Genomic DNA, 13,677 nt, shown 5'->3' with positions numbered 1-13,677 from the left:
GTGTGGTCGTGTATTATTTCCGTGCAGGTGCCTCAGTTGTTAAGAATGATGTCAAGGCGCGCACTCTGATTCCCAGTCAAGTTTTCCTGCTGTTGCAACAAATTGTCTTCTCCTCTAAACGTTTTCTTGATTCCATCAATCATCAGGGAGGCTGTGTTTCTTTTCCTTTTCCGCCGGCGTGTCTAGTTGCATTTCCTTTTCAGGTGTTTCAGGTTAATTCACATCGCTGTCTCAAAGGATTCTGGTACTTGTATTCTCGCACTTTTTTCAATTGAAAGTGACTGGGAAACAACTCCCTCCAAAGCAGAAATCTTACCCTTGATAGGGGGAGGGGGAAAACCATGTTTATGGCTCTCCATAGTAAGGCATGATGGCCCTGGTGCTGCAGCCTCTTGTGCCTGGGACTCCTGGTGCCTCAGTTGATTGATGGCAGGGTAGTGTACCAAAGGTTACTGTGTTTGTGCACGAGAGCTTTAAAATTGTGATCGGCGCGTTTTTTAACAAACGTCTAACAAAACGTTGAAATCGTTTGAAAAAATGTTTGAAAAAAGCAGCAGCACGTATGTTTCCAAAAAACCATGCAGTGAAATTTTACTGGCCTGACTATGTTGCTTACCTGGGAAACTGAATTTCTGTTCCTTCCGATAAGAATCCGGTACAGCAGGGAGCTGTGTTAGAGATTTGTGAGGAAAGGCAGGAATACGCTGACTAATTAACGCATGCGTGGATGGGCAATGTTAGAGACACTTACTGAGTGCGCGGCTGCGTTTCGGAGTAATTTGGTGCATGCGCATTGGAGTACTAGTGCGGGACGCTACTTCTTTGTGTAGTACGTGTGTGAGCTCCTGGTTGGAGTGGGGGAGGACGCCAAATGGCGCAAAAATGTCGGAGGAAATAGGCTAGTAAAGCCTAATTTAATTTCAGTACATTGAAATTGTTGACAAGAGGTAACATGTTAATTAAAAATAACTAGAAAGCAGTAAAAGTAGAAACATAATTGAGAAAAACTTTAACAGAATGTTGAACCTCAGTTAAATTAACCAAGGGACCAGACACGGTCACGCAAATTACATTCGTACCCACAAACATGGAGTCACAAGTGTGTTCACGTGTTATTTTACTATTAAATGGTGTATTGGCACATGTAAATGAGATGGCAATTAAGTTCATATTGTTTGACATTATAGAGGTACAGTGTAAGTGGATCTAGAAAAAGCCTGATTCTTTAGGGTTGAAAAAATGGTGTCAGGTCAGAAAACAAACAAGTCAGTTAGCAATACAACATAAGTGCTTGGAAAGGTCAAGTACGTTTGTAGGACCAACATGAAAGGCTGTAGCTAAATTAAGTGATGGTATAGGTTGGAGTCATTTAAAAAATGGATTCCATTCAATTACCACATTTAGGCCTTGTTTCACTGAATTAAGTCGAAAGATCCATTGTTGCTCTACTTTGCGAAGTGAGAGATCTCTGTTGCCGCCTCTGAAAGGGTTTTTGGCTGTTTGAAAGACAAACCAGAACATGTCATTGTGGGTGTGGTGTTTTTCTTGAAAATGAGACACCATGGGCTTAATGCACGAGCGATGTTCGCATATGCGCTATCTTACTTCTCTCTTGCATTTACCGATGTATAATAGTTTACAAGGGCATTCGATTCTGTACACTGTCCATTTGCTTTTGTAATTGGTGAAGGATTTGAAATTCCAGTTCTTTCCGTTGAGATCGATGAATTTCATGTTCTTTGTTAGCCAACACACTGAGCATGATCCGCATTTGTAGTGACCCTTGACAGGGGGTAAATTCCACAGGGTGTTTTGTTGCTCAGGTGGCCTAGTAGGTTCTTTGTAAGTGTTGACCAGCTGGTCTTTAAGATTCCTACTTTTTTTTTAAAGCAAAACGGGGTTTGATAGGTTCGAAAGATTCTGTGTGGAGGATATTCCAAAGTTTCAGAATGGTCTTTTTTTATTTGATTACTTAGTGGAGAAAAAGTGGTCACGCAGGTAAGTTTGTTCTTACAAAGGTCTCGTGGAGTAGGTGAGAGGCATGATTCCCTGCTTCTGTTTTTGGCTCGTTTTCTGGCTCGACAAATGATGTGGCTGGGGTAGCCTCTTTCTTTAAGTCTTGTTGAGAGTTCTCTGCTAGTTGTATCAAAATCTTCTTGAGTCGTACAGTTACGCCTCAGGCGTAGAAATTGGCCAATGGGTAGGTTTTCCTTTAGAGCTTCCGGATGAAAACTGAGGAATTCGAAGAGGGTATTTTTGCAGTGGTTTTACGATAAAGGGTGGTTGCCAGAGTGTTGGTTGCGGTTTTGTAGACGATAAGGTCTAAGAACGGGATGGAATGTTTGTCTGACTGGATGGTGAACTTGATGCAGGCGTCTTTGTTGTTGAGCCAGGTGAAGAAGTCTTGTAGTTCTGTTTCGGAACCCTTCCATGTCATGAGGACATCGTCAATATATCGAATACAGAATCCTATCAGTTCTTTGTAGGGGTTGTTGATATTGTCGACGGATTTAGCTTCAAAATAGTCCATGAAAAGGTTGGCTATGTCTGGTGCAAAGGTTGCCCCCATAGAAGTGCCGTGGCATTGTTGTTAAAAAGATGTTTAGAAAATAAAATAGTTTTCTGTAAGCGCGATGCAAATGCATTCAAGTAGAAAAGCCGTAGGTGGTTCCATGTTGGTTCTTTTGTCTAGGCATGTAGCAAGGACGTCGATGCATTCGCGTTGAGGGATGCTTGTGTGTACTGATTCGACGTCAAGGGTGACTAAGAGGTCTTCTTTGTTTATGGAGAGGGTGTCCAGTTTTTTGATGGTTGATGTTGCATCCTGCACGTAGGACCTCATTTTGCTGAGGAACGGGCGTAAAAAGAAGTCAATGTAGACCGATAGGGGTTCCAAAACTGATCCTATACCTGCTACAATTGGACAACTGGGTGGGTTGGTTGCGTCTTTGTGGATCTTGGGTAGTGGGTAGAAGGCCGGTAGGATTGGATAGCAGTTTGTCAGGAAATGTTTTTCATCGTCGTCGATCCAACCTTCCTGTAGTGCGTGGCACATCAGGCTTTCAATTTCGTTGAGGAGTCTGGTGGTGGGATCGGTGGGTATTTGCCGATAAAACTTTATATTGGTAAGATGTTTCTGTACTTCTGTATTGTATAAAGTTTTGTCCCACAAAACGATGCCTCCACCTTTGTCGGCAGGTTTTATCAAGAAATCGTGATTGTTCTCGAGGTTCTTTAAAGCCAGGCGTTCATTTTTGTTTAGGTTGTCTGGATATTTGATGTTTCTTTCAAAAAGTTTGTTGGTCTCTAGGAGGATACGATTTTCAAAAGCCAGGATTTCTGGGCTCACCATATGAGATAGTGGTGTGAAGTTTGAAGGTGGTCTCAAACCAGTAGATTCAGGAGGGGCTTTCTCTGGTTTATCATTGAAGTAGAATTTGAGTCTGATAATCCGGAAGAACTTACGTAGTTCAACTTCCGTTTGAAATCTGTTTGCGGGTGTGGTCGGGATGAAGCTTAAGCCTTTGCTTAAAATGCTGGTTTCTTCATGGCTGAGAATGTGTTCGCTGAGATTGAAGATTGGTATCACCATGACTGGTTCCCTGGAGGCATCCATTGCCTCGTTCGCATGGGGTGTTGCTGGAATTGTCTCGGTCGGCCTCTTTGTCCGCGTCCTTGAAAAGGATGTTGCTGATTCGAGGTTGAAGGTCCTGAGTTTGCAGAGCTGGAGTCACTGTTGGAGACACTACTGATACAAGCAACAAAACATCCAACAAAATAAACGCAATCCACGTCGACCACCGAAGAAATTCGTCACCTTCTCTAATATATGTATGCTACTAACCCTCACTTAACCAACTGTGATGCAACAACAGTTTGTCACCTGTTTTACTTTCTATTGTAAGCCAAATGAGGCTCATATGTGACACTTTAAAGTCTTGTTGTTTTTTCTTGTGTAAATTTACTATTCTCAGATATGTGTCCTAATCTACGAATAAATTGAATCTTTTTCTAATCTATCTGTGACCCTTAATGGCTAGTATTCGAAAACTAGCTCCCTGCCTCTTCTAAACCCACCTCCTCTACACGGTTGACCTGTGGTAGCTGTTGACTCTCCCTTTCTTCCTTATTATGTTAAAACGCCTTTTCTGAGTCAAGCCCCCCTTAAACAAAACAGAAGGCTTTCTAACCCCTATACTCTTTAAGGCAGCAGTACAAAGAAATAGGGGTCTACACTAAGGGGGGACCGCACTTGATATCATTGTATGCAGATGATATGCTGCTATTCTTGCGGTATCCAGAGGAAAACTTAAAATACATCCTGGAGGTGATGGAACGCTACGCGACTCTCTCTGGCATTGCAGTGAACCCCAAGAAATCAAGCATGTTCCCCCTAGGGAGGTACAGAGGAGTCCCTCAGGAGAATTTACCTACGTTACCGATAGCCTGGCAGACTAGAACTTTCAGATACCTGGGGATTAACATTCACCACACGATTGCAGACAAGCATAAATATAACACAGAGAGGGCAGTGGAAGGTATTACGAATAGCATGGGGTTCTGGGCAAAGCTCCCCCTGGCCATGGTTGGAAGGGTGGCCTTGCTCAAGATGGTGGTCCTGCCTAGGTTGCTACACTTTTTTGCTAATATCCCATACATGGCGCCCAAACGCTTTTTTACTAAACTCCAAAGCCTATGTAGAGGTTTCCTGTGGCACAACTCTAGAAACAGAGTGGCCCTATGGAAACTACAGAATATGTCTGACAGAGGGGGCATAAACCTGCCGAACTTTGAAATATACCATTTGACAGGGCAGCTACAATATGCCGCTAGGTGGCTTTCGGAAGACGAGACTGCAGAATCCAGACTGCTAAGGGGCGAATGCGACCCTTATTTCATAAAAGAACTGATATGGCTACCCAAATCAGAGCTGTGTGGGCGATCAAGATTGCTGGACCTGGGCTGGCAGACATGGCGCAAAGCGTGCCGAGCAGTGGGAAACCCCGACCCATGCTCCCCGCAGGCGCCACCCGTGGCGCTATGCATGGCGGATGAGCAACTGAGGAAAGGGATCTGCAAACATTGGGAGCCGGTAGGTCTAGCGACCCTGGGAGATATTTGGCAAGAAGGAAAGGCACTGGACTTCCGAAGGATAGTGGACGAAACTGGGGTACATACCGGGCAATATATCACATATACTACAATAATCAAACGGGTGAATGAGACGTGGTCTGAAATAGCACTAGCAGCACAACGTGACACCACCATAGAAATGTATGATATCTCGGAGGGCAGGCACAAAATATCCCGGATATATGAACTGGTGACGTCTAGGGTGGGTAAGGAGCCGCTCCAATTGAGACGGGACTGGGAGGAGGAAGCGGGAGAATCTATGCAAGACGGACAGTGGGAAAGAGCGCAGGGATATCACAGAAAGGTATCTAGAAATGCGAGGCTGCAGCAGATCCAGCTATATGTCACCCACAGGGAATACATGACCCCCCAGAGGATTGCCAGAATTGGCAGTGCAGGAGTACAAAAATGCCCCAAGTGCAGGGAGGTGGAGGCCGGGATGATTCACATGTTCTGGGCGTGCCCAGAGGTGGGTAAATTCTGGGAGGAAATCAAGCTAGATGTGGAATCCGTGTGGGCATGCATGTTGGGAGGATTTGCCAGACCACGGAACCTAAAACATGTGTGCAAACTAAAGGACCTGGCCTACATTCTGGCCAAAAGGAGGATAGCCATGGGCTGGAAAGAAGCTCATAGACCCAGCCTAGAGGTATGGTTGAACGACCTCCTGAAAGGGGCAGATGCCGAGACCGTAGCATGGTACGAGGCAGCCAGCAGAGGGGAGGATGATGAAGTGGGACCCTTGATAGCATGGAGACAAATGGTAGCCACATTGTCTAAACCCACCCAAGACAATACCAGTGAACAAGACATATCCGAGAATGGTGAAGGGGATTAACCCTCAATTAGAAAGGAAATCCAATGGTTTGAGGTGGAAGCTCGAGTTAAAAGGTGGTGTGGGGGGAATACAGTAATAAATAACATGCAAATGTACGCTAAGATGCTTGTACCTAAAATGTCGGGAGTGATGGTTATGTTGTTTTTGCTGGAAAATGAATAAAAATATTTTTTTTAAAATAAAAATATCTTGAGTAAGAAAGACACTGTTGTAATTGGCCTGTAATTCGTTGGAATGGAGGGGTCCAATGTTTGCTTTTTGAGCAAGAGTAGGACTCATGATTCGTTCAAGTTACTTGGAACAGTGTTGGTGGAGAAGGACGTGTTGATGAATTTGGAAATGAATGGTGCCAGGTCTATGGCTGCATCTTTAATTGTGCTGGGCAATTGTCGCCCTGGCATCTTGATGGTTTCAGCGAGGAAATAATTTTCTCAACTTCAAAGGTGGAGACTTTAGCGAATTTGAATTGATCTGGTATGCTAGTCAATTCCTCAGGGATTAGAATTTGCCTGTCCCGTTTAGGTAGGGGGGATTTCTTGTTGGCTATCTTATTTTGTAGAAGTGCTATTTTGTTTGCTAGGGAGTTCTGTATGTTAGTACACCAGAGTTTGTCTTTGACAATGTTGTCAGCCGGTGGGATTGGAGCCTCCATTTCCCGTAGGATTGTGAATAACTCCTTCTGATGGGGTATGTTGCCATATGGCTTCTAGTTTTCTTTTGTTCCTGTCTGAGGGCTTTTAAGTGTGGGGTGAACCAGGCATTCAAGTGCGCCCTTTGCTTACTTTTACGCAGCTTGATGGGTGCAATGGTGTCTAAGGCTTTATACATAGTATTGTTGTAGGCATCGACTAGGATGTTAGGTTCAGAGGCAGTCGAGAGTAAGTTCAGGGAAGGGAGGATGTGCAGTAGTAACCTGTCAGCCGTGATATTTGTTTTGTTCCTTGTAGGCTGGGGGGGGGGGAAGCTATGTCCTTATCGTTTTGTGGTTGTTTCTTTATTGCCACTGTGAAGGCAATCAGAAGGTGGTCTGTCCAAGGTTTTGGTGTTACTGAGTTAATAGTTCACAGTTCATGTCAGCCACCCAGTCAAGGGTCCTGGCTTTGACATGAGTCGACGGAGTCACGTTTTGAGTAACTCCCTGTTCTGAGAGCATGTTGGAGATAGCCATAGCATTTTTGTCTGTTGGATAGTTAAAGCCAAGGTTAAAATCCCCCAATAGTAATATCTGTGAGGTTTCTTTAGTATTAGAAAGAGTACTTGAGATGTCCTCCTCAAAGGAGCCGATTGGTCCAGGCGGTCTATACACTAGATAGATTGTTAAGGTGCTAGAGTTGGACTTTGGTACTTTAGCTGTAAGAATTTCACAAGATGTAGTAGATGGCATTGCTACTAATCTGATTGCTAAGTATGATTTAGCGATAAGGGTGATGCCTCTGCCTCCAGCGTCAAGTCTGTCTGCTCTGAGGCTTTGGAAGTTTCTGGGAAAGCTAGTGCAAGGGCTGGACCTGCTGCTGCGTGTAGCCATGACACTGTGACAGCTAGGATGTCAAGGTTGTTCATAGTAATCAAATCAGCTATTTCTAGGGAATGTGCCACTAAAGATCTAGCATTTATTTGGGCAGTATGGATTTTTGTGAAGCTGTCTATATTATGCAAGTTCGTAGGTTTGGAGGAGTTGGATTTAGTCTTTAATGGTTTATTAGGAGTATGTTTCTGTATTATGGAGGAAGCCACCTTATTTAGGTAGTAAGGTAGTTTATCCTTGGAACTGTTATTATTAGGATAGGAATCACGATTGGGTGGGTGACTGATTCGTGGTTCGTGGAGGCAAGGTAATCTAGCTCTGAGTCTATTATTTCTTGCAGCAGGGGAGCAAGGTGAGGACGCAGTGTTTACCATAGTTGGAGGTGATGAACTTGCGGTATAACAGCTAGAGGCTATGGTCTGTTGGATAATTGTTATAGCAATAATCGCTAGGAAGGTCCGTAGAGCAGTCTTGGTAGTCCTATTTCAGCGCCTGTCTTGGGAGACAGGGTTGGCTAACTAAGAAGTCTCTTTGCTTCTTTGGCCTAGGCAGTAGTTAGTGTGTAGGCAGTATTTTGTCTTAGGCAATAGTTGGCATGTAGAATATGCTATAAGGTCATGGTAAGGTTGCAGCATGTATAGTAGACACTAATATGTTTCAAATTACCATTTTGTCATTAGGAGGGCCACATATATTCTAGCATTATCACATGGGTTGGGATGGTTGCCGTCAGTTCTAGCAGGATATCTAGCAATCAGTTCTAACACAGGGGCATCAGTATATTCTAATCCTGTATGCAGAAATCAAGATTTAACATGGGTGAAAAAGTACTTAGTAGTAATATAGCTGGTGCAATATGGTGGTATGAGCAGAGAATGTAAGACCAGGTGAGTGCGTAAGCTTTGCGGCCACAGTTTTACAAGTATGTGGGATGCGAGTATAGCGCTTATATCCAGTACACATATGCAATGAGATCTACGTTCAGTGTTCAGCCACAGTCATGCAAATGCAAATACGATACTAATACAGTGCATATAAGATGCAAGTCTAGCGTATATAACCAGTACACATATACAGGGAGATCTGCGTTTAATGTTCGAATATGTTTGTGTGTCTCAGTCTGTTCAAAGGTAGGGGATAGGCACGCTTATGGATGCAGTGCTCTGGTGCAGTGCGGTGCTGGTAAAGGTAACATGTGAAGGCGACTATACGTAGTTATGATCGCAATCAGGGCTAAGCGATCAGTAGAATATGTAGCGTAAATATTTGGCGGGCGAATAGGAATGGGCTTTTAAGGGTCTGGATTGGGCCACACACTTGGGGTGATTTACCATACACTTTGGCTGTTGGTAGGCCAAGGAGGGCCGGCTTCGCCTTCCGTTCGAGCATGGCGGCATAAATATTGCAGCACAGCCAATGGGGACAGGCTGGAGCGCTCTGCAATGGTTGCTTAGCAACCTGGTAACACGAAAACTGTAGCGGCCATCTTAGATCAGGCCTTGTGCAGGAGCAAGTAAGACAGATGGCTTCTTGCCGTCGGGGAGCTGGATATGCTCCACGGTATGTGCAAGCATCCAGGGGACAAGCTGTAGAAGGTGCCCACGGGCATAGGGTATGCGCAGCTTATGTCCTCCCTCCAAACGATCCTATCTGGCCTAGCCACTAATGTTAACTAGATTAAATATCAAGGGAGTCATTTACTTTTGCCTGGTCTCTCCTCCAGTCCATTCAATATTTCCTTGAATTATACGCCCTCTGTATAACAGATGGTGTCCGCTAACAACTCTTGTAGCTCCTTAAGAACACTTTTATTTCTCGTGCTTTCTGTGGTCTCCTTTTTAGAATGTCCTTCAATATAACTTTTCTTGATACTCTGCTTATTATTTGTAGTTTCTTCCTAGGCCTTTCCTCCTGGAGTACTTGATCAGAGTTTTCATCTGCCCCTTTCTAAACTTCTATTCTTATTAATCCACTGTTTTATAATGCCTCTGATCTGACTGGTTATATCCCAGCCGTATTGATGAAGCGCCTCTCTTCTAAGCTTTTCATCTCTCAGTTGAGTCTCGTTGCGTATTGGTCATACAACACTGGTGTGAACTCAGCTTTTCTGTTCTAGGCTTTTCACTTCGTACTTGACTTTGTTCTGTATTTGATAACTCCTTTGTATTGAGATGAGGTGACAGCTTCACATAATAAGTCTCTTCCATCTCTCGGTCACTCGTTATTTGTCTCCAACTCCCATCATAACTTTAGACCTGCTTTCTCGTTCGTGTGACCGGGATGATTTTTTCTGACTTAAAGCGATATCCGCGTCTCCTGGTACACCAGGTATTTTTGCTTGGTAGGGGCTAGTGGTTGGGCTTGGCTCTCGTTTGGGACTGTTCTTTGTGACGTCTTCTCACCTTCACATCTTGGGTCCGTGTCGGACTCCTGCGCTGCTCTGGTGCTGCTGAAAGAAAGAGAATCTTGCTTCCTTCACAGGTGCTAGCATCGTTGTACTTGGGGCGTCCTGCCTACCATATTCAGCTCGTCGCTGAATATTCACCACCGAGCTGCTTGTTTCTCTCTCGGTCGGTCCGAGGCTCTTCCTGCATCTGCACACGCTGGTTCTCTGGCATCTCGTTCTCCCGCTCTCATCCGCTCCACAAGTCACAGGCTCCTCAACTAGCTTGTGCTCCGCCTTCTGCTGGTGTAATGATGTCTGGGTGCTTCCCCTTGCGCATCAGGTTCCTCTCTCCTCTTCCTTCTTGGCACATTTAAATATGCGACTTGCATTAAAGAGACCTCTTCCTTTTCTCGTGCTAACTGGTTTATTCTTACATTGCCTCCAGCATAAGACGAGGATGCCACATTCTTAGGCATATCAGGTAGTCCCATGTATGCAATTAAACACGTTTGTGTAGAGCGTTCCTCACAGTACCGGGAGTACTTGGCCTCAAAGGGGGAGTCTCTCTTGGTGAGGTCCCACTTGCCTCAACCGCTATGGAGGGTTTTGTGGAGCAGCATCATTTCCCTAGCCTCACAGGGGTCTGCTCCCGCTTGGGTGGAAGGGGCAAATACATGCTTTTTGTCACACTTCACAAGGTTTTACTGTGTCGACAGGGATTCCACGGAGGAGTACAGGGTCCACCAGATAATGCTACGCAACCGGTTTGGGTGAGGTGAGTGTTCCTTCAGGTGAGCTTTCCTCTGCCCATTGTTGGTATTGTGTGTACTACTTTATAATCTATCCAAACAGCACGTGAATCTATGAAAGATCGACTGCTGGAGAAGGAATTAAGTTATTTCTAATTCATGTTCTCCAGCATTGGTATCTTTCATAGATTAGCGTGCAACCCTCCCACCTACCATGCTTATGGCTCTGCTTGTATCATATTGCCACGTTCTCGTGTTTTTTCCAAAATCTGAAAATGGCCTCCGTTGGTGGAGTTAAGAGAGCCCTATCACTTGGCTGTCGAGTAATATGACCCATAATAACTATAAATTGGTATGCTTTTATGGCTCTGCGCTGAATATAAAGCTTTATTGATTTGACTCGAATAGAGCACTAAAGTGATAGCAGTTTAAAAATTAAAAAGTAACCTTCTTTACTGTTACCCAGGATTCCCAGCCTGATGACGGCAAATATTCATGAAGCATGTGAATCTATGAAAGATACCAATGCTGGAGAACAGGAGTTACAGGTAAGTAACTTATTCCTTCCAGCGTTCGATTTGAATTTGGTGTTGTGTTTTATGGGTGCTCTGTTTGAGCCTGTGTGTTCTTGTTCTATTAGACTGCTTACCCTTAAGGTGATCGTCCTGGTGGCTATCACTTGCGCTAGACGCGTGCGTGAGCACCAGTCATCTGTTAATTCTCCTTATTTTGTTTTCTCCAAAGAAAGGGTGACATTGAGTGTGAGACCTTCTTGCGTCCTGAAGTTGGTTTCAGAATTTCATCACTCCCACAAGTTGGATATTCCTGTGATTTTTCCCTCCTCCCCATTCTTCCGAAGGGAGAGGAATGATTTCATTAGTTGGACCTGCAAGCTCTAAGCTCCTGTGTCTCTCGGGTGTGGGAGGTGATGTAAGATCGCCAGCTTTTAGTTGATTATGCTCATGCACATGCTGGCAGGGCTAAGACTAAACGGACCCTGTTTAGGTGGATAATTCTCAGCATTTCTGCTATGATCTAGCTGAGAAAGATGTGCCTGAAGGTCTCAGGGCTCATTCAACCAGCGGAGTGGCTGCCACCTCTGCCCTGTATAGAGGAGTCCCTGTCCTGTGCAGTAGCTAGGTCGGCAAAGTGGGCTTCTTTGCACACGTTTCTGAAGCATTACCGCTTGGATCCCCTTTTTAGGACATGGCCTTGGTTTCGGCTGTGTGATCCTTCAGTATTTTCTGGGTAACTTGGTGTCCTTTACTCCCCTTCCTTCTTCAGATCCATGTACTGCTATGGGAGTTTATCATAGACTAAGAATCTGTGGGAGAAAGGAATACATTAGGAGATGAAATTACTTAACTCTCAGTACTGTTTTTCTGATGGCGGTTCCTGCCACAGATTCCTCATCGCCCTCTCTACCTCCCCTCTTTGGAAGATAGCCCCATTGGTTTTGCGGTCAGTCAGCGTCAAGTGTGCCAAGTAAAAAGGGTGGAACTGAGGTCACTGGATGCAACGCCATGATATATACTCTGGCCTCGAAGTCCTGTCTTGCATGTGGCGTGTAGAGGCATTTCATCGGATCATATCCTCTCACCCCCCGCCTCGGTGGCTGAAAAGATTCGGAAGAGCCAGAGTAATTTGTTCTTTCTTCCAAAAGTGGCCTTGGATTTCTATCTCGTATAAGAAACTTCTTCCTTCTCCTTCTAAGGCAGATGAGCGATTCCATCAGCTGGACCCGGTGCAGGTTCTCTGCTACGTTGTCTCTCGGCTGAAAGAGGGTAGGAATGAAGACCAGCTATTCATTGGTTATACTGGTGCTCGTGCTGGCAGGGCTGTGACCAATCAGACCCTGTCAAGGTGGTTTATTCTCTGCATCTCATAATGCTACGATCTGGCTGCAAAGGAAGTGCCCAATGCTCTCCGAGACCATTCTACCAGAGGAGTAGCTGCGACCTCTACCCTGCAATGGGCCAGTCCCTGTCCTGGGCATCTGCCAGGCAGCAATGTTGGCTTCTCTGCACACGTTTGCTATGCATTACTGCTTGGATTCCCTTTCGAGACAGGACGCTTGCTTTGTTAGGGCGGTCCTCGACAATTTTCTAGTCTATTTGGTGTCCATGCTCTTCCCCTTCAGATTTTGGTACTGCTGGGAGTCTATCATAGATGAGGAATCTGTGGGAGGAAGGAATCTATTAGAAAAAAATGACTAGCTTCTCAGTAATGTTCTTTCTGACATTACTGAATGTGTGTTCCTCCCACGCATTGCTCATCGCCATCCATACATGCTCCTCTTGACGGATAGTTATTACACCATCTGTTCTGCGGTCCCTCAGCTCCAGAGTGCCAGGGGAAAAGGGTAGAAATTAGGTCACAGGACATGGCACATCTATATATATATATATATGTATATATATATATATATATATACTGCCCCTGACATCATTTCCGATGTGAGGCGCGCGCAGACACATCGGACAGAGCTGATGTAATGCTACGCTGCGCCCCCTGGTGGCGGAAAAATTTCCTAAGCACAACTGTGCCGTGGATAGGATACCAAAGAGGAGGAATCCATGGGAGGAACATCCATCAATAAGTGAATTACTGAGAGGTAAGCACATTTTTCTATGGAAGATAAGGAACTTGGATCTCATGAGTGGAAGTTGATATGAGAGGTTCATACAGAAGTACAGCTTTAGGATCCCCTCAAGTGGACCCGTTTGCCTCCAGTCTCCACAGGAAGGGCGAGCAGTCACGTTAGAGGGAGTCTTCCCCGAATGGGGCACTGCGTTTATGCGTTTCTGTTGGAAGTGGACTTGGATGTCCTCTATGCCGTTCCACTGATTTCCATCCTGCAGGTTCTCAGGCGGTTAGGAAGATTCAAACCATTGTGAACCTAATTTCCTCCCATTTGGTTTGGAGGAGGTGGTGCCTATATCTCCTCGATTTTGAGCATCAGCCCTTCTAGACACCTTCTGAAGAGAGCATATATTCCCTCCTTATTAGGCCGAGGCAGGTTCTGCACCCGAATATCTCCACTCTG

At 45.0% G+C, this 13,677-nt stretch overlaps 1 protein-coding gene across 7 annotated transcripts in view; it reads left to right on the top strand.

Annotated features, from left to right (window-relative positions):
• ITPR1 (inositol 1,4,5-trisphosphate receptor type 1) overlaps positions 1 to 13,677 on the top strand; it is a 3,145,915-nt gene that overhangs the window by 2,178,469 nt on the left and 953,769 nt on the right. The window lies entirely within an intron of this gene.

The sequence above is a fragment of the Ambystoma mexicanum genome, chromosome 2p, assembly GCF_040938575.1.
Source record: "Ambystoma mexicanum isolate Mex_15411 chromosome 2p, UKY_AmexF1_1, whole genome shotgun sequence".
Classification (NCBI taxonomy): domain Eukaryota; kingdom Metazoa; phylum Chordata; class Amphibia; order Caudata; family Ambystomatidae; genus Ambystoma; species Ambystoma mexicanum.
The sequence above is the reverse complement of the archived record's forward strand: the minus strand, read 5'-3'. Positions and strand labels throughout refer to the sequence as shown.